This window comes from Protopterus annectens, chromosome 3.part0 (genome assembly GCF_019279795.1).
Source record: "Protopterus annectens isolate FY-2018-M chromosome 3.part0, PAN1.0, whole genome shotgun sequence".
In the NCBI taxonomy this organism is placed as follows: Eukaryota; Metazoa; Chordata; order Ceratodontiformes; family Protopteridae; genus Protopterus; species Protopterus annectens.
Genome location: NC_056731.1, coordinates 162,901,370 through 162,922,747, shown reverse-complemented (window position 1 = coordinate 162,922,747; position 21,378 = coordinate 162,901,370). Strand labels below are relative to the sequence as shown.

The following is a 21,378-nucleotide window of genomic DNA, read 5'->3' as shown; positions in this document are numbered from 1 at the left end:
GTGTGTGTGTGTGTGTGTGTGTGTGTGTGTGTGTGTGTATGTATGAAATGCCCCAGTAGGGGCACTGTCCAGTTAAGTGACTCTGTTAGGAGTCAAATACTGAACCTTAGTAATTAAGGGCAGGCAAGTGCCTTAAACCTCCACACTAACTGCCAAGTCTCCTTTACTTTTATTTATTTATTTATTGGTAATCACTGAGGATTATAGTCTGTCAGTTGCAGTCACAGAGTTTTTGAGCTGTGTTGTTCAGTGCCACTGGTGCAACAAGTAGCATTCTTGCTTTTGGTGCAGAAGGTTGCGGGTTTTCTTCCCACAACAGGCAGACTGATTGCTGACACTACTGTGCAGCATAAAGGGGGTTGGGGGTGCTGCAATCCTGAGTGAGTCCTCCTTTGGATAATATGCCTAGTAAATATGAATCTGCTGTCATTTCTCTAGCCATTCTCTATTGCAATATTACCAGTACACCATTTTTTAATGTTATATAGGCAATTTATTCTTCAAGGGCAACAGACACTGAATTTGTAGATGAAACACTGAAATTAAAAGTTATTTGCCAGCAGGAACCTATTCATTAGTTACAATTCTCATTAATGTAGAATGGTTCAGATGACTTTTACTTCTGCAGAGATTGTGCATATTGACTGATTTTGGTGGACTGCAATGGCAGAAGTTTGGGTGGCCTTCTGTGGTTAGAATGTTTTAAAATTAGTAGTTATGTCATTATTGGTTCACACATTTTGTCTCATTGTTTACTGGAAAAAATGTTGAAAACTACAAATTTAAAGCACACTCAAACAAGTGATGCTGTATTATAAAAGGAATGTAATTTAATACAGTCAGGAAGGGGAATCAAAGAACGCAGGCATATTTGAATGGTCCTAAAATGAATGTAAAGGACCCATGGTTTGAAATTTAATACAATCAGGAAGGGGAATCAAAGAACGCAGGCATATTTGAATGGTCCTAAAATGAATGTAAAGGACCCATGGTTTGAAAACAGCTCAAAGGTAAACCTAATCCACCACTAGCCAGATGCATTTCTATTAATGTGGGTTTTAATGCAGGTTTAATGAATGGGAGTTTCAAAGGCAGAGAAGTTTACTGTTGCTCATGTTATGTTTGTTTTCATTGTGACACTATATTGTTTTGTTTAACAAATGGCTGTCAGTGTTTGTGCTATAAAATTTGAAATAAAAGTTTTAAATTAAATCAAAATATCAGTTGTTATTGTAGAAGTAAAGAAGAAATTAGCATGAACACTGACAGGTTTGAACAGTGTTTACCGCAATTTAGGAAAATAGCCAAGTAATGGGACACTGGAACAGCTGTGGCAGGGCAGCTGTGGGGGCCCTGATCCATCACCTTGCCTAAGGCCCCATTTGGCCATGATCCGGTTCTGCTATTGCTAATGGGATATGAAGCCGTTTAATAAAACATGGCCCAGGGCTCATCCACAACATTCCTGCACTTCATCTTAATCTAATCAAGTTGCAGCTCTAAGAAGGTTCACCCAGATAAAAAATGGACATATTTTCAGCTTAAAAACATTTTTAAGTGCAGTTTTTACAAGGGGACAAAGACCCCCTTACTTAAATGTACTATAGTTGCACACCACTCGAGAAAAAATAAAAGACCACTTGCAAAGAAACTGTTGCTGGATCTTTTCAACTAGTTTAACTAGTATGTTAAACTAGGTATTGTAGAAAATTATGTAGGCTTGTGCCATAACCAAACTGTTATATGATTGAGAAATGCATGTCAGAATGAAGAACAAAGTAGAATGAAGCTTGAGGGGGAGAATCTTGACATCCATTTAGAGGTTATATAATGACTTCATTATGATCAGACTCAATCAGAATTGTTTTTAGAAAGAGAGAGAGAAAGAAAGAAAAGTGTAGAGGCAGCTTTGAAAGCCTTAATGCAGATGTACTGCTTTGTGTATTATATGGAGCTTTAGCTACTCCCATGTACTAGAAAATATATAGAGAGACAGAGGGGAAAGACACACACACACACACACAAACACACACACACACACACACACACACACACACACACACACACACACACACACACACACACACACACACACACACACACACACACACACACACACACACACACACACACACACACACACACACACACAGAAATTGTAGGACTATGAAGTGTTTTGTATAATTTACAACATAACACTGCCTTGCATTAAGTGGCCAGAAGTGAAGTCTGTCTCCATTCCCGAAATAGCCTTAAAAGATGCAATGTGCTTTACACAGCAGCTTTAAAAGCTGTAAAGTGTTTCATACTGTAGCTCACAAAAAGGAAGTTTGGCAACACAAATTATGCTCCAGCTTTTAAAGCTATTTCAGCTTTCCAACACTTTTTTATGGTGAGCTTTTATAACTATAGTATGAGACTAGAGCATAAAATCTCTGAAAGGTGTTTAACAGAACTTTGTTAAGCACCTTTCCCACATGTTGTTTAGAGCACATAGTTGTGTAGCACAGTCAACTATTGCAAAAGATGCAGCACTTGGAGTTTGTACTGCACAGTCACTGTACATAGAATCCTGTTAAAAAAAGAGAGAGAGAGAGAGAGAGAGAGAGAGAGAGAGAAATCACAAGATACTCTTGAGCAGGAAAGAATCACATGATACTCTCAACAGGCAGTAATGAACTGCATCTGCGTATAATTTGTGTCCTGATTTAAAAGAACATCTGTTTTAGTGAAAATGTTTTCCCATTTTCCTTATAAAAATCATCAATTTTGTGATAAAAGGTTACAGTTCCAAATGTTGCCTTTTTCACTTGTAAACTTAATTGGCTTCGTGACACTCCCAAATACATGGGACATATTGCAGTTGTAAAGATCTGATGGCTGAAAAATACAACACCTCTTCTTACCACATTGTGGCCTAGGGTGCAACACACAATGATTTATTTTTTAAAAGAATTGCATAACAATTAAACATGATGAAAACGTTCCTTTAAAATGCCAAGATATGTGTAAGTATTTATAGTTTAGTTCAAGGATATCTTAAACCAAAGAACATGTTTAAATCTATTTAGTGCATTAAAAACAAAAGCATGCCATCAGAATGATAAACATAGTGTGCACTCCTAGGTACGTACTTTATCCGATATGCGGTTGGAATGAAATTCAGTTCATGGGACATGCCGCTTTACTGTTCTACCATGTACAGACCTGTCCTATCCTTATGAATTGTGTAATATTTCTCTCCCTGGTAGCACAGCAGGGAGGGTTTTATGTGCTAAGTTGAGCTGCATCATATGCATGGGTAGCACAATTCCCTCCTTGAAACATTCTGCCTGCTGTTGCAGAGGTAGAACTGCACTGTTGTATCAGTTACTCCAAGTTCCGTTGCAGACCATGGTCACAGCCAACTGTGATTCATAGACATTTCATGTTCATTGGCCATGACTGTGTGGTAAAAGACAGTTACATATGAAGGGGAAAAGCCATGGGTGCTGCGTCTCCCATTAGTGGGTGATTCATGCCATCACCTGTGTAACAGTTATAATGAGTGGTGGTCATGCTCCACTATATATGTGTACAGCACTGTAGCACAATATGCAGTTGTGTTAAATTGGCTACATTAGTAAGTGTATGTAGAGGACATGCACTGTTGTGCTGCACCTGACATTGCAGTCTATAACACCTCAACAGTATTATTCCTGCATAATGTAGCAACAGTCTGTGGTTGTACAACCATAACATTTGCACATACTACATATTGTGGTCTACAATTCACTCTTGCGAATTGTGGGGAATGGCTGGCTGACCAACCATGTACATGGATGACACAGGTACACCGCCACTTTAGGTCAGTACTCCTTGGTACAGAGGGATGTTTCTGAATGACAAAAGGCTTTGGTATGTGCTTGTTACCATATATCAGTCCTGCAGGATTACAGAAGTCATTTATGAATGCAATCTATATATATATGGTTATTAACCTATAAAAAAGCTTTTCCTAACATGTTTCTTGAAGGAGAGAGAGAGAAAAAAAATCAATTTTTTTGCAGCACTTGTACAACAAAATGGCAATCTTACCATAGATATAGTACAACAACTGAGTCAATCAGAGAAATGTTACTTGCTTTACAACAGGATGAAGTATATTGGGAGAGACATGCTGCTGTTAAATGGCATGAGCCATCTCCATGGTGTAGGGGGATAAATCCCTGTCTACAGAAGAATATACCAGAAGAATGTAGGGCCTCATCAATCACTGACACACAGGTTAAAACAGCCCTATCCAAAGCCAAAAACACAGCTTCAATGGGACCGGACGGTGTCCCAGGCTGTGTCTTACAAGAGCTCCAAAATTAACTAACCCCTCACCTAAACACACTGTTCAAACTCAGCCTCTCTACAGGCTATGTACCCACAGAGTGGTGCACAGCAACAGTTATCCCACTCCACAAAGGTGGAGCCACAACGGACCCCGGGAACTATCACCCTATAAGCCTGACTAGCCTGGTCTGCAAGCCTATGGAGTGCATCATCATGGAACTCATTAACAGAGACATTGGGAACCTTCAGACCTTGGACCTTACCCAGTTTGGCTTTAAGGGCAGCAAAAACACCCAGAGAGGTAGATGAATGTAGTTCAGGAAGGCAACAGGATATCCAAACACGTAAAAGGTATAACAATTTAATGAAACAAAACAGAAACATAAGCGCTTTCATGGTATTACAATCCGCTTCATTAGACGTACATATTAAAGTGCACTGAGCACTCTTATATACAATGAAACCAAAGAATAACAACCAATGATTAAAATGAAACAATTAATCAATTAAAAACAAATGACTTGAAGTGTGTATGTTTCAAAAAGAACCTCATAATATAACATTTCAATGGCAATTAATGCATGATAAAACCTATACAACTGTTATTACTAAATGCATATAAATATAAATATATGTAACGATACAAACAGACCTTAATAATGAATTATTTAATCCTTCTAGATTTCAGTAAAGGTTTCAGAGGAACAGCATCAACATCTTAATTTTTAATTTCGAATGTTTGTAAGATTAACTATATGCGAAATGTATGTTTCTCTCCAAATTCTCTCATTCTATGTAGGTAAAACTAATTGCACATTACGTGAATGTATTAGGGATCATGTGTACTGCACTACTAAAGGTTATATTTACAGTGCTTTAGCCAAGCACACATTACAATTTGGAGAGAAACATACATTTCGCTTTCAGGTTTTACAGGTAAAAGATGTAAATGTTAGGTTAGGTGATATAGTTAATCTTACAGAAACATTAGAAATTAAATGGATTTTAAGATTAGGTGCACATAGGGGGAGGGGACTTAATGATGCTGTTCCTCTGAAACCTTTACTGAAATCTAGAAGGATTAAATAATTCATCATTAAGGTCTGTTTGTTTGTGTCTTTCGGCTTTTCCCGGTTAGGGGTTGCCACAGTGGAACTCCGGTCCGCTAATGATTGGCAGTAGATTTTTATGTGCTGGCTTGCTGGGCCTAATGCACAACCTTTGCATGTCGACACACAGAAGACGCTCTAACTAAGAATCTAATGGGCAACGTCTAACTGTGAGGTGAAAATGCTACCGCAGCACCACCACCACAGTCTATTTGTATTGTTACATATATTTTTATTTATATGCATTTAGTAATAACAGTTGTATAGGTTTTATCATACATTAATTGCCATTGAAATGTTATATTATGAGGTGCTTTTTGAAACATACACACTTCAAGTCATTTGTTTTTAATTGATTAATTGTTTCATTTTAATCATTGGTTGTTATTCTTTGGTTTTATTGTATATAAGAGAGCCTAATGAACTTTAATATGTATGTCTGATGAAGCAGATTGTAATACCGTGAAAGCGCTTACGTTTCTGTTTTGTTTCATTAAATTGTTATACCTTTTATATGTTTGGATATCCTGTTGCCTTCCTGAACTACGTTCATCTACCTGTCTGGGTGTTTTTACTGAATTTCACTGGGTGAATTGACTTATTTTATCTACTATTGTGTTTGGGGCTGTGCTTACATCATTTTGAGCCATGGAAGGAGCAGAAGTGCGCTTACAGGGAGCACAAGGTGAATTGAATGCAGATTCGAGACTGAAAGGGGCTTTGTTGGAAGCTCTAAATCCTTTGTTGCAAGCAGAACTTGTAAGGCTTCAACATAATGAACCTAATAAAATCATTGACGATATGCAGGTACGTGCTCTGAAGAGAGACTTGGAGAATGACTTTTATAGATTCAGGCGGTTACAGTTTCAGAGATACCATTTGGAAGCTTGTTTGAATTTAAATGTAATACCGAGAGGTTTGAGAACTTTAACCATGCCTACTTATGGTAATTTTTATCCAGAACTGTTAGCTAAATGGCAACAACTTAATTTAAATACAAGCAAGGCATATATGCAACTGTTAATAGATTTTTTCAAGCCCATCGAAACTACACTATCAACTGATATATTGAAGCGACAACATGAACTATTCACTATTCAAGGGTTTGATTCGACTGAGCTATATGTAAATGAACTTATTGAGAAAATTTCAAGGTATGAAACTAGATTACTAGAACAGAAGAAAAAGAAGTTAACTAGAGACTTATATGATTTTGGACATTAGCAAGTCTTTACTTGGCCCAGAATAATAAATAATTCTATTAACAATAATGGTGAACATGTTATACATAATAATTATCCCCGTAGGCATTCAGCATGGAATCAGGAATGAATTCCTGATGCTAGTCGATGGACTAACAATAATAAAGATCAAGGGGGCGTGTGCAACAAAAAGATCTACTGCCTTTACCCTTTTCCTAATAGTAATTAAATTAATTCAAAAATAAACAAGATGTTTAAAGAAAGGGGGCATTAAACAACTGCATCGATATAAACATATGGACTGACGGAAACTTTAAGAATCTAATGGATGAATTCACAGGGACATGCACGAATTTCTGATAAGGTCTATCCTTATGATTTATTTCTCCCCTTCATGCCAGAAGGAGGTTTAGCTAATGAGTCAGAATGCAGGGAGACACCGTCCTGAAACATTCCAAACTGTAGAGGTAGAACTGCACTGTTGTATCAGTTACTCCAAGTTCCGTTGCAGACCATGGTCACAGCCAACTGTGATTCATAGACATTTCATGTTCATTGGCCATGACTATGTGGTAAAAGACAGTTACTTATGAAGGGGAAAAGCCATGGGTGCTGCGTCTCTCATTAGTGGGTGATGAGTGGTGGTCATGCTGCACTATATATGTGTACAGCACTGTAGCACAATATGCAGTTGTGTTAAATTGGCTACATTAGTAAGTGTATGTAGAGGACATGCACTGTTGTGCTGCACCCGACATTGCAGTCCGTAACACCTCAACAATATTATTCCTGTCTAATGTAGCAACAGTCTGTGGTTGTACAACCATAAAATTTGCACATACTACATATTGTGGTCTACAATTCACTCTTGCGAATTGTGGAAAATGGCTGGCTGACCAACCATGTACATGAATGACACAGGTACACCGCCACTTTAGGTCAGTACTCCTTGGTACAGAGGGATGTTTCTGAATGACAAAAGGCTTTGGTATGTGCTTGTTACCATATATCAGTCCTGCAGGATTACATAAGTCATTTATCAATGCAATCTATGTATATATGGTTATTGACCTATAAAAAAAAGCTTTTCCTAACATGTATAGGAAGGGTGTTTCTTGAATGAGAGAGAGAAAAAAAAAATCCATTTTTTGCGGCAGTTGTACAACAAGAATGGCAATCTTACCATAGATATAGTACAACAAGTGAGTCAATCAGCGAAATGTTACTTGCTTTACAACATGATGAAGTATACTGGGAGAGACATGCTGCTGTTAAATGGCATGAGCCATCTCCATGGTGTAGGGGGATAAATCCCTGTCTACAGAAGAATATACCAGATATACAGCCCTATCCAAAGCCAAAAACACAGCTTCAATGGGATGGGACGTTGTCCCAGGCTGTGTCTTACAAGAGCTCCAAAATGAACTAACCCCTCACCCCAAACACACACTGTTCCCAAACTCAGCCTCCTCTACAGGCTAATGCATTGCCACAGAGTGGTGCACAGCAACAGTTATCCCACTCCACAAAGGTGGAGCCACAACGGACCCCAGGAACTATCACCCTATAAGCCTGACTAGCTGGTCTGCAAGGCTATGAAATGCATCATCATGGAACTCATTAACAGAGACATTGGGAACCTTCAGACCTTGGACCCTACCCAGTTTGGCTTTAAGGGCAGCAAAAACACCCAGAGAGGTAGATGAATGTAGTTCAGGAAGGCAACAGGATATCCAAACACGTAAAGGTATAACAATTTAATGAAACAAAACAGAAACATAAGCGCTTTCATGGTATTACAATCCGCTTCATCAGACGTACATATTAAAGAGCATTAGGCTCTCTTATATACAATAAAACCAAAGAATAACAACCAATGATTAAAATGAAACAATTAATCAATTAAAAACAAATGACTTGAAGTGTGTATGTTTCAAAAAGAACCTCATAATATAACATTTCAATGGCAATTAATGCATGATAAAACCTATACAACTGTTATTACTAAATGCATATAAATATAAATATATGTAACGATACAAACAGACCTTAATAATGAATTATTTAATCCTTCTAGATTTCAGTAAAGGTTTCAGAGGAACAGCATCAACATCAAATGTATGTTTCTCTCCAAATTCTCTCATTCTATGTAGGTAAAACTAATTGCACTTTACGTGAACGTATTAGGGATCATGTGTACTGCACCACTAAAGGTTATATTTACAGTGCTTTAGCCAAGCACACATTACAATTTGGAGAGAAACATATATTTCGCTTTCAGGTTTTACAGGTACAAGATGTAAATGTTAGGTTAGGTGATATAGTTAATCTTACAGAAACATTAGAAATTAAATGGATTTTAAGATTAGGTGCACATAGGGGGAGGGGACTTAATGATGCTGTTCCTCTGAAACCTTTACTGAAATCTAGAAGGATTAAATAATTCATTATTAAGGTCTGTTTGTATCGTTACATATATTTTTATTTATATGCATTTAGTAATAACAGTTGTATAGGTTTTATCATACATTAATTGCCATTGAAATGTTATATTATGAGGTTCTTTTTGAAACATACACACTTCAAGTCATTTGTTTTTAATTGATTAATTGTTTCATTTTAATCATTGGTTGTTATTCTTTGGTTTTATTGTATATAAGAGAGCCTAATGCACTTTAATATGTATGTCTGATAAAGCAGATTGTAATACTGTGAAAGTGCTTATGTTTCTGTTTTGTTTCATTAAATTGTTATACCTTTTACATGTTTGGATATCCTGTTGCCTTCCTGAACTACGTTCATCTACCTCTCTGGGTGTTTTTGCTGAATTTCACTTGGTAAATTGACTTATTTTATCTACTATTTTGTTAAGGGCAGATCATGCCTCCTAAACCTGGTGGATTTCTTTGAGACGGTTACCAAGGCATTAGATGAGGGAAAGGAGGTCCACACAGCCTACCTAGACCTCGCAAAGGCTTTCAGCACCATTCCCCATTCTAGTATTATAGACAAGCTCACCAGCTTAAACATAAACCCCTACATCACAAGATGGGTTGCCAACCGGCTCATGGATAGAACCCACATGGTGAGAGTTGCAGGCTTTACGTCCAACTCTAAACCGGTTACAAGTGGCGTCCCCCAGGGCTCAGTCCTAGGACCCCTCCTGTTTGGTATATACTTCTCAGTGGTACAGGCAAGCAATGGAGGATTATGGCTGACCAAGTTCACAGACGAATGCAAACTAGGGGCCATAACTGATTCTCTGGCTGATACAGACACCCTCCAGATGGGTCTCACTGAGATGGATACCTGGTGTCAAAATCATGGCCTCAAGCTAAATGCCAGAAAGTGCATAGTCATCCCCTTTGGAAAAAACAAAATACCTGCAAACTACCACATAGGTGGTAGCCCCCTAAATACAGAAAATATAATAAGGGATCTGGGTCCCAAGTAGATAGTAATCCCTCCTTTGATAATCATATTGCCAAGGTGGTTAGAAAATCCTTCTATGTGGCCCACCTAATCACAAAAGGGTTTGCATCTAGAACAAAAGAGGTTATTGTGCCTCTCTACTCATCACTCATTAGACCCATCATAGAATACAACGCCCTATTTGGGATGTACCTTACAAAAAATCTGCAACAGCTGGAAAGACCACAAATGTACCTCACCAAGAGGATTACTGGCCTCAAACAGATGCCCTATGCAGCCCGACTCAAGAAACTCCATCTGTACTCAGTTGCATACCGCTTACTCAGAGGTGATCTCTGCCTGACATACAAGGCCATGTCCAACCCAGAATTCATGGACATGGTCCACCTTAAAAAAAAAACAAATCCCAGAGAGCCACACGCTCTAGAGATATAAACCTCACCACAACGATAAATAGATAGATTCCTGTCCCAGAGACTCCCCATGCTTTGGAACAGGATTCCAATATACATCAGGCAGAGCCCCTCACTAACAGTCTTCAAGAGAAACCTTGACAGGTGTATGGGAAACAGAAAATTTACCCCTGGGATCACTGCAGTGGCTCTGCTGGACAGTGGTGCAGGGAACTAATCTAAGGGGGTGGCGAAAGCGAACACATTCTGGCTAGGCTTATAAATGCCCTTGGGCAGATAGCCTAGTACTTACCTATGAACCTACAGTGCAGGGCACATGAGCTCAGTTAATGGTACATGTACCTGTGGAGGATGGGAATGAGTGCCCCCTGCCTGCTAACTCATACTCGGGGGGGGGGGGCAGTTTGTCTTGCCACATGCATGCACTAGGCCTGAGCCTACAAAGCAGTGCTGTCTGAGTGCATTCACATTTACAAACTGTCAAGAACTTAGAGTGTTGCTATATGCTACTCCTTGAGAGACAGCAGAGACAGCAATAGTGGAGTTTGGAAGAGCTGCCAAGAGACAAGGTGGTGTTCCTAGTGAGAGAGGGTAGTCTGCTCCAGACATGACCAGCAAACTGGCTCACCTTCTACCATTTGATTGTCACCAGACCATGAAGGTCTAATTGGGATTCATCTAACTGCAGCATTCATGCAGAGACAAGAATGCTGTAGGACTCCTGCTTAGCCCAGGAATGCCTGGCTCCCTTACTTGAAATGCATGGGGGGATTGGGTGCAGGTAGAGAAGCCATAAAGCAAGGTCTTGCAGAGAGAAAGAGAAAGAAAAAAATATGAAATATAAATTTCACTTCATTAATAGGAATCAGTTGAAAAAAAATTTCTATGAATTATTTAGGAAAACTGTGTACTAAGGTTTTTGAAGTCAACACTGCAGAAAAAAATACATCCAACAAATGTATAACTTTCAGCATGAGAAAGAATATATGCAGGGGATATTAGATTCCTAGTTATCCGTGATTATTTGCTTGACATTTAACACAGAAATACAAGAAACATAAATATTCTGACTTTGCTAACCTCTCCTGTTCTACAGTGATCACAGAAACAGGTCAGGATTGGGTCTGCTTCTATGAGGTGATCAGAGCTGGAACTGCCTGTCTACCGATGTAATGAAGGGTGTAATTTTTTAGTTGCTATGTCTGCAATACTTCATGCTTAGTAAGTGTTAATTAGTAGCCTTATGCTACTATTCTATTACTTCATAGCAGTTTAGTAATTTTAACACAGCTATGATTTTTTCCTTACCAGCCTTTGACCGTCAGGCTTGCTGACCCATTTGATCCCATGTCCTGACTGATATTAATACCACCATATCACCCTGCAGAATGAAATCTCCCTTCTTTTGGGAGAAACACTTTCAGTAATCTTATCTTTCTGCACACAGTGGATGCATGAGTTGGGTACTTGCAGGCTGACCATCTATGGATGGCTTGTTTTTTTTTCTTCAGTAATGTGCCTAACTGCCATATTGGCTGGTAGGCTGATTTTGCTGTAAAACCACACATTTGTAGACCCTCTTTGAACTCAGAGTACGAGGTACTTCTTGACCAGCTCATGCTATGGGTATTTGCCTTTTGGCACAGAATTGACATCTGTGGACATCAAGTTTTCCTATGGGATGTGTTAGTCAGTGCCAGAAACTTAGTCCCATCTCTGCCCTGCCAGTCCCTCCATCACCTGGGCTGATAATCATATACAGGTAATTCTGGCTTTATTCCTGTACATTACAAAACCAGCCCAACACAGGTGAGATTTTCCCTAAACATTTACTGATATACAGTTTGGCAGACTTTTCTGTGCCATTCATTACAACCTTTTTGTGTATGTTTTAAATCTTCATTTTGATTATACTGATGTATCATATTCATGAATCTTTAGCAACATCTTTGCAAAAACAATCTGTCGTCCATTTTGACTTCACTAGATAACATAACGAAATTAATGGTCTAAAGTAAAGATGGACTGATACACTGTAAGATATATATATCTATATGGATTTATTTTGAATTAACAAATACCATAATGTCGAAATTCAAAATATTGAGTCCAAAACAACAAAAATCTAAAATACTGAAATTGCAGAAACCGAAGTCCACAATGCCAAAAGGTAGATTGGAAGTGTTGTTTTCCATGTGTAGAAGTGGTAAGTATAGCTTTTTGTAGTCTTTAAAGTATCTTATTGTAGTGTGCGTTGCAGGGGGATAATGTATGACTTTTTCCAGAGAGAGGGAATGTAGGATTTCAGGATAGACAATGCTATTGGGTGCTATTTTAAGGTACTCGCTTGGAAGGTCATAACCAGAAGAAGAGCATAGTTTAAGTTTTTTTTAAGAGTAGTTTTAATTAGGATGTGGGCACAGGTTTGAAGGTGAAAGTGGATGTCATGATATGTAGTTGCTGGGCAGGGAAGGGATTAGATGTTGAGGAATCCTTAGTCAGAGATGCTATACTATCTAGAAAACAAAAGTTGAACTGTATTGCAGTTTCAAGTGGTTAGTTGTCTGGAGAGGGTGCTTGGGTTGAATTTTAGGCCAGGATGTAAGATTTCTTTAATGGGTGTCCAAAATTGTTTAGGGTTGTGTTTAGTATTATTCTGAAAGTTATTATATTATAGTTTTTTGTCTTTGTTTATATGCTTTTTAGTATGATTGCAAAGCATTCTGAAGTTTTCAAGATATTGATGTGTTTTATATTTTTGCTGTGCTTTCCATGCTTTTTATCTATCCAGCATTAGCATTCTACTCTTTTTGGATAGCCAAATTGAATTATTTGTTTTCAGTCTCTTCCTTCTAGGCAGTGCAAGGCTATTTAGGATATTTAGAAAAGTTGCATTGAATTCAATTACAGCATCATCTAAGGGGAGGATTTTTAGGAAGTTCCATTTAATAGATTATAGTGTAGTAATGAATATTTCTGGGTTAAACTTGAAAAGGTTGTGTGCTGTTTTATAAATATGCTGTTTAACTGGCTGCATGAGATGTCTAGTCATATAGACTGGGAGATTATCACGGAGAGAGTCTGACATTGTACCTGCAGTGGAGTATTTACTGGAGTCTGATACTAGGATACAGTCCAATAGATAATTTGACATCTCGCTATAATGTGTAGGGCTATTAATTAGTTGTGTGAAACCATGTAACTTCATGCTAGATGTAGGGAGTTAGAGTTTATGTCTAACCAATTGACATTCACTTCACTTAGTAATATCTTTTCTTGTAGAAAAGTTATGGATATCAAATGTGTGATATCTTCCAGTACAGTATTGCTGCCAGGAGGGGTATAAAGGACAGGAATACGTATTTGTTTATAATTGTTTATTTTGAGGAAAGCAATAAGACGTCTTGCTGGACTGAATTTTGGTGTTGGTTTGCTGTAGGGGAAATGTGGTAGGTACTTGGAAATATTAAAGCAATACCCCCACCTTTCCTCTATACACAGTCATTACAGATGATATTTTAGTGAGGAGGTATAAATTCAAAGTCGTTTATGCTGGGTTTAAGCCAAGTTTCAGTTACAACGAGAACATCAGGTTTATACTGGGTAATCCAGGCATGTAGGTCAGCAGTTTTATTTCTTATACTTCTAACATTTATTGCAGCAAAAATTAGATCACCAGAGTTGGGAACTGGCTGTTGTTGGGTTATGGAAGTGTGTAGGAGAGAATTATTATTGTGCTCATGTGTGGGAGAGAATTATTATTGTGCTCAATTGTGTTGATTGTGATAGTTGAGGCCAGGATTAGGGTGTATATTTCCTCCTAGAAGGGTTTTAGTATATTGGGGGATTATGCATACTTGTTTTTTTGGGGAGAATTCTTGCATTTAATTTTGTTTTGGTTTGTGTTGAAGTGCAATTAATCCGCCTATGTTTGGACTAATGATGAGGGGCATTATTAAATAAGTTTGGTACAATGTGTCAAGAGTGCAAAGAGGAAGTATCGATAGACGGTTGGGACAGATTTGGAGAGATGTTGAGACATATTACTGAGTCATGGTAGGATGAAAAATGGAGTAAATTGAACTGTAAGCACCAGTCACCATGCCCCAGCAACAGTTAAACGATCCTTTATTGTTCAAGTTCCACACACAAACTGTACTAAAAAGTACTTTAAAACATGAAGACAAGGCAAATGAGTTATTCTTATATGTTGTGTTAAGCGCTTTTCGTCCGGATTTTATCCAGACTTCTTCAGACCATCTGGGTGTTGTATTGTTGAAGACCAAGCTTGAATGTATTTGTCATACATCCTACGGAGGTGGTCATATCTGCACTATTATACTTCTTCTGTCCTAGAAATTACAATGAGTTCTAGAAGGAAAAGAAGGGAAATAGTTAAAAAATGACTTATCTTAGTGAGCTTGTCCTTGTTCATTTTATACCCAGATAGTGTACCAACATTTGTTAGGAGTTTGAAAAACTTCTGCAGTTATTGGCAGCTGAAAATGGGCTTGGATCAGTCAGACATCCATGTCAACAAAATATAAGTTGCCTAGGCCGGAACAGTATTCCAGCAATTCAACCTAAAACAGAAAGTGCATAAACAGTACCGTCACTTGGTATAATATAAGCCATAAACCCCTGAATGGTTGAGTCAAAGATTCCAGGTGAAAAGTTAAATGAGTCTTGGTAATGACAGTGTACAGACTTGTCTAGTCCCTCTACGTTAGGACAGTGTGAAAGATGTATCCCAGCTATTATGCCCTATCCTCTGGGGTCCCAGTATATCTGAGAAAATTCAGTAATTTAACCATTGTGAAAAAATAAATTGAGATAAGGTAGAACCTAAACATGGTTGACTGTCAGTTTATGTGCTTTGTCATCATTTAATTTCATGTATTGTAATACATATTGTTCCTTATGGACTTACTATGTTAAACAGAAAACTTTTTTTATATGTTCTCATTTATTTGCATATTATCATCAACTCAGATAAAAAAAAATATCCCAGTACAATCCAGTCTTGCAATGATTTTATATCTTAAATGAATAACTGGTGCAGCATCATGGCACTTTATATGTAAAATTAATAACACGAACGCCAGCGTCCAGCATCATTTTAAATACAGCTCTATCACCGAAGGTACTTTCTCCTGGAATATCTGATCTCATATTAAATTTTCTCATGAAAAATATTAAAGACTTATGTATGTTAGCAAAGAGCTTGAAACACTATTAAACACTGGAAAACAAACCAGTAAATATCAAAACAGAAGTGCATAACTTTTTGTGAGGACATACTGCAAATATCTCATAATTGTTACATAGTAATTTGTCATTATTTATTTATCACTCTGTTAAAACATTGGAAGACTATTTTTACCGCACCAAACTTTGTTAAGGTTTCTGACAGCAATCCAGCTCTATATCACCCAGTCCTTGATAATCAGTCCTCAGCTAAAATATAGTTTCTGCTATTCATTTTTACTGAATTCACCATATAGCTGGTTTAGTACAGTTAACTGCTCATGTTTTAAATGTAAATTGTAATAATGCCTGCATGCATTCCTTGGCAATTATCTAGAAACATACTTATGCTATGAATATTTTTTTCAGAGATTCTGCTTTCTGTCAGCAGTTTTATCACATCTATGATATTCATGACGTATGCAATAGTTGGTTCATTTTTGAATTTCTACATCACATTTGCTACCCAAAAAATCAAACTTTTTTCTTTCCTCTCATAACCTTTGACCCTCTTCACCTTGAACAACTTATTCACTATATGCGATGGGCAGTAGCAGGTTAGCCTATGGTTTTATCTCCTTGCTGCATAATACTTGATTAAAATCCCTCAATGCCTATTTCAGTAACATAGGGATACTCTCTGTTTGTCCCTTAATATGACTAAAATGGCACTCTTTCAAGTCCTTGTTTGCACCATTCGATTAGTCAAGAATTTCCATTTGCATCAAAATTTAGATTTTTTATTTGGAGTGTGTCATTATATAAGTAATGGTCAGGGGCTCCAAATCTCTTTCCCAACCACCATTGTTTACCAAGACACTTAAGGTTGTCCATTGTAAAATTAATCATCAGATTTTTGAAGTGAAACTTCTTTAGGCAGTGTGCAAGTTCAGAGTAAAACAAAAAGTGAAACGGAAGTGAAACTCTGCCGGAAGATGGCACTGTTTGGCACCCAACTGTTGCCAAACCATGAGTCGCCAAGGGAAGATAACTTGCTTTGTGCAGATTCTGGAGTGTTGCTCCAATAATAATGCTATAACACCAGGTTAGCAGTGAAAATGAAGATATAATATCCATGAAAGAAGAAACGTATGCAGGAGATGTTGTCCATATTTTTGCTTCATATTTTTTTTTGTCTGATCCTCATGAATTTTGTGCTTTTCTGGCAAATCGCTGAGTACTGAAATAACTAAATAACGGTGTACATTTACATTTCAGACTTCAGATCCTTCAGAAAATGCAAGCTAACACAAACCCACTTATCCTACCAATACTCTAAGTTTAAACGAGAAGTATTTAAAATCTTATGACTGTCTCTTTCTTAAAATGACTATCTTTTATAACATATGTAGTGTGCGCAATATTTTTCTGCAAAATACCAACATGATGTCTTTTTTATGGCTTTTAACTTTAGGCTGTTTTCACAACAATGAATATATACATATACCAACCATTGCTTGTTCTGACTTGGACAAACGACTGAAGAAGTTGTTGGAGAAACCTTTCATTTTGGAGACAGTCAAGTACTTGTTTAGATATGGGTATTCTACTGAACAGGTCATAAGAACAATTGTTTCATTGTGGTGTCAGTGAAGTGATTGTGTGGACATGGACAAACTTTTGAAGAGATTGTTGGGTGAAACATTTACTTTTGGAGATAGTCAGGTGCTTGTGCAGACATGGATATACTACTGAAAGGGTTGTTGGGGGAACATTTCATTTTGGTGTCAGTGAAGTGCTTGTACAGACTTTACAAAATTACTGAAGATATCTTTGGTGAAACATTACCCTTTGGAAACAGTTACTGCTTGTGCAGACATGGCCAGGCTACTGAAGGACTAATTGGGGGAAGGTCTCATTTTGGAATCAGTCATGTGCCTGTGCAGTCATTGATATACTGCTGATGGGGTCACTGGGAAAACATTTCATTTTGTGTCAGTCAAGTGCCTGTGTATATTTGGGGACACTATTGAAGGGGCTGTTGGGGAGAAATGTTTCATTTTGGCATCCACGTGCAGAAATGAATGTACTAATGAAGAGGTATTTGGAGATATTTGGAGAACTGTTTTTTGTGGAGATAGTCAAGTGCTTGAGCAGACATCAGTATACTACTGACAAACTATTTGGGGAAACATTTCCTTTTGTTGTCTTTAAGTATTTTTGCAGACATGGCAAAGTACTGAAGGGATCATTGTGGGAAATGTTTTATTTTAGAGTAAGTCAAGTGCATGTTAAGGCATAGATATACTTCTGAACGGTCTGTGGGTAAAACACTTCGTTTTGGTGTCAGTCAAGTGCTTGTACAGACATGGATAAACTACTGAAGGGGTCCTTGTCTGAAACGTTTCATGTTGATGGTGGAGAAGTGCTTCTGCAGAAAAGGCCTGAGAGCAGTTGTTGGGGGAAACATCTCATTTTGGAGCTAGTAAGGTGCTTGTTTAGACATGGATATACTACTGGATGGGTCATAGGAGGAAACATTTCGTTATGGTGTCAGTGAGGTTTTTGTGCACTCTTGTACAAACTACCTGAAGAGATCATTCAGGGAGATGTTTTATTTTGGAGGTAGTTAGTTTCTTGTGCAGGCCTGGCCAAACTACTGCAGGATTAGTTGGAGGAAACATTTCATTTTGGAGACAGTCAAGTGCTTGTGCAGTCATTGATATACTGCTGATGGGGTGATTCAGGAAACATTTCATTTTGGAGTCAGTTGAATGCATCTATAAACTTGGACAAACTACTGAAGAGGTTGTTGAGGGGAAACATCTCCTTTTTGGAGACAGCAAGTTGCTTGTGCATACATGGTCAGATTATTGACAGAGTAATTGGGGGAAACATCTCATTTTGGAGTCAGTCAGGGGCTTGTGTAGGCATGGATATACTACTGAAGGGGTCATTGGGGGAAATGTTTCATATTGATGTCAGTGAACCGTTTGTGCATGCATGTAAAATTACTGAAGGGGTCATTGGAGAAATGTTTACTTTTGGGGTCAGTCAGTTGCTTGAGCAGAAATTAATATACTACTGAAGGGTTCTTAAGGAAAATCTTTCATTTTAGAGACAGTCGAGTGCTTGTTCAGACATGGATAGTATACTCAACGGGTCATGAAACGAATCATTTCATTACTGTGTCAGTGAAGCGACTGTCCAAAGAGGGGAAACTACTGAAGAGATCATTGAGGAAAACATTTGATTTTGGAAATAGTCAGGTGCGAGGGCAGACATGGCCAAACTACTGAAGGAGTAGTTGGGGAAACATTGCATTCTGGAATCAGACAGGTGAATGTACAGTTGTCAATATAATGCTGATGGGGTCATTGGGGAAACATTTCATTTTGGTGTCAGCCAAGTGCTAGTGCAGACATCGGTATACTCATGAAAGAGACTTTGGGGGGAAACATTGCATTTTGTTGTTTTTGAAGTGTTTCTGTAGACATGACAAAATACAGAAGGGGTCATTGGAGGAAAGATTAAATTTTGGAAATAGTCAGGGGCTATTGCAGATTTGTATATAACACTGAAGGAGGATATAATCCAGAAAGATGTGTGCATTTTTGAAGTGAAACTTCTTAAGGTACGGTACTGCAAGTTTGGAGTGAAACAGAAACGGAAGTCAGACTCCACCCACAGCACCAGGCATGGTAGTGACAGTTGCCTCATAGAAAGGTAGTGCAAGTTACAACTCAAACTCTGCCAGTTTTACAGCTCCATTTCTTGTTTCAGTAGATTTACACACACGCACGCGCACACACACACACGCACACACACACACACACACACACACACACACACACACACACACACACACACACACACACACACACACTTAAACATGAATTGATCAGAGCTACGAATCTGCTCAGTGAAAGAACTCTTGGGTTCATGCAGGCATCAGTTTAGGATGATTACAGTACATTCTTAATACTTCAGTTTCATAAAAAATGTAGGCTTATAAGTGTATTTACTTATAGTGTACTGTATTCAATATTTAAAATGTCTCATTTGTAATAATTCTGTGTCTACGTTCAGTTTTCTTTGTAAGCTGTGATAGTATTTTGTAGCTAATGACAGTATTTTAAAGCAACAAAATATTCACTTGCCAATAATGTAATTTCTGAGGGTACAATAAATTCTGCATACGATATGTCATCTTCAAGTAGGAACACTCAAGTGTGCTAGCCACTTAAAAGCATTTATAGCATTTACTGTCTGTTTTTTTTCCTTGTCTCTGTAAAAAAAAAAAAAAAAAAAAAAAAAATCTCTTGTTTTCCCACCTTACTGAACTAGAGTAGTCCAGTTTCAGAGTTGCTGATCCCTGGGCTTTGTTTTTAGTTCCTGTTACTGATCCATTGCCTTATTAGGAAGGAGGGAAGTTTCTTTGCTTACCAGTGGGAGTGGGAAGCACTGAGCAGCCTTTTTGTCCGAATTGGTGAAGTTTCAGCCAGAAACTAGTAGTCTATTGGTCGTTTTGGGCCAATTCCTAGCTCCTTTCAGCCCCTGCTATAAAACACGCTAAACACGTGTTTTCCAGCTTGTACCAACTCTGCACAGATCCTCGTGGTGGCCTGCAGAGTGATCCAAGCAGCAGAGAGCTAAAGAGTGACTTTCTACCAGATATAAGTATTTTTGTGGCTTTCCCACTGTTATTAAGCTAGCGACTGCATTTCGCCTGTTTTACTGCTACTTTAAGTGATTTCTGCATTTTACACTGTTTATTGCACTTTAAGTTACTAATTGTTGCAAATTGTTTCTGTAGGCTACACACTAAAGTGCGCTAGCCGATTTACAGCATTTATAGCATTTACTGTCTGTTTTTCCTTATCTCTGTAATAAAACAAAAATCTCTTGTTTTCCCACTTTACTGAACTAGAGTAGTCCAGTTTCAGAGTTGCTGATCCCTGGGCTTTGTTTTAGTTCCTGTTACTGATCCATTGCCTAATTAGGAAGGAGGAAGTTTCTTTGCTTACCAGTGGGAGTGGGAAGCACTGAGCGCCTTTTGTCCGATTTGGTGAAGTTTCAGCCAGAAACTAGTAGTCCATTGGTCGTTTTGGGCCAATTCCTAGCTCCCTTCAGCCCCTGCTATAAAACACGCTAAACTGTACTGCTGATCTAACCAGCATATCCTATAACTGAAAAGTTCATCTCTACTTGATTCCCAAGTAGACTATTCTCTATCTGTAAAGCCTAGCACTTACTCCTACAGTACTTGCACCTTGATAAAGCACTCTTATTATAGATAGTACCCCACCAGCCCAAAACCCACTTCCCGAGTCCTTTGAAAGTTCTTTATCTACTACTTCTAGTATGTCGAGGGATCAGTTGCTAGTGTCCTCTCCAGCTCAACTGGTGAACCTGGGAATATTGAGGCAATGTTACAATTGCCTCATGTACACAGACAATCCTCTCCTTCTCCCACAAAACACAAATACATGCGAGAGATGCAACTATACGGCCAAACTGGAGGCTGAGCTCTCTCAACATAGGACTGGCAAGACCAGACAGGAGGAGAAGGCAACCACACACAATACATACCCAGTCACACATGGTACCATCACAACTTCAAATCATACACATACTCACACAAAGACATACTGGAGGCTCTGGTCAAAATTTACCAAAACAGCAGAGGCCACCAAAGCAGACACCCAAACAACT

At 38.2% G+C, this 21,378-nt stretch overlaps 1 protein-coding gene across 1 annotated transcript in view; it reads left to right on the top strand.

Moving 5' to 3' along the window:
• LOC122796791 (dynein axonemal heavy chain 5-like) overlaps positions 1-21,378 on the top strand; it is a 2,204,633-nt gene that overhangs the window by 340,045 nt on the left and 1,843,210 nt on the right. The window lies entirely within an intron of this gene.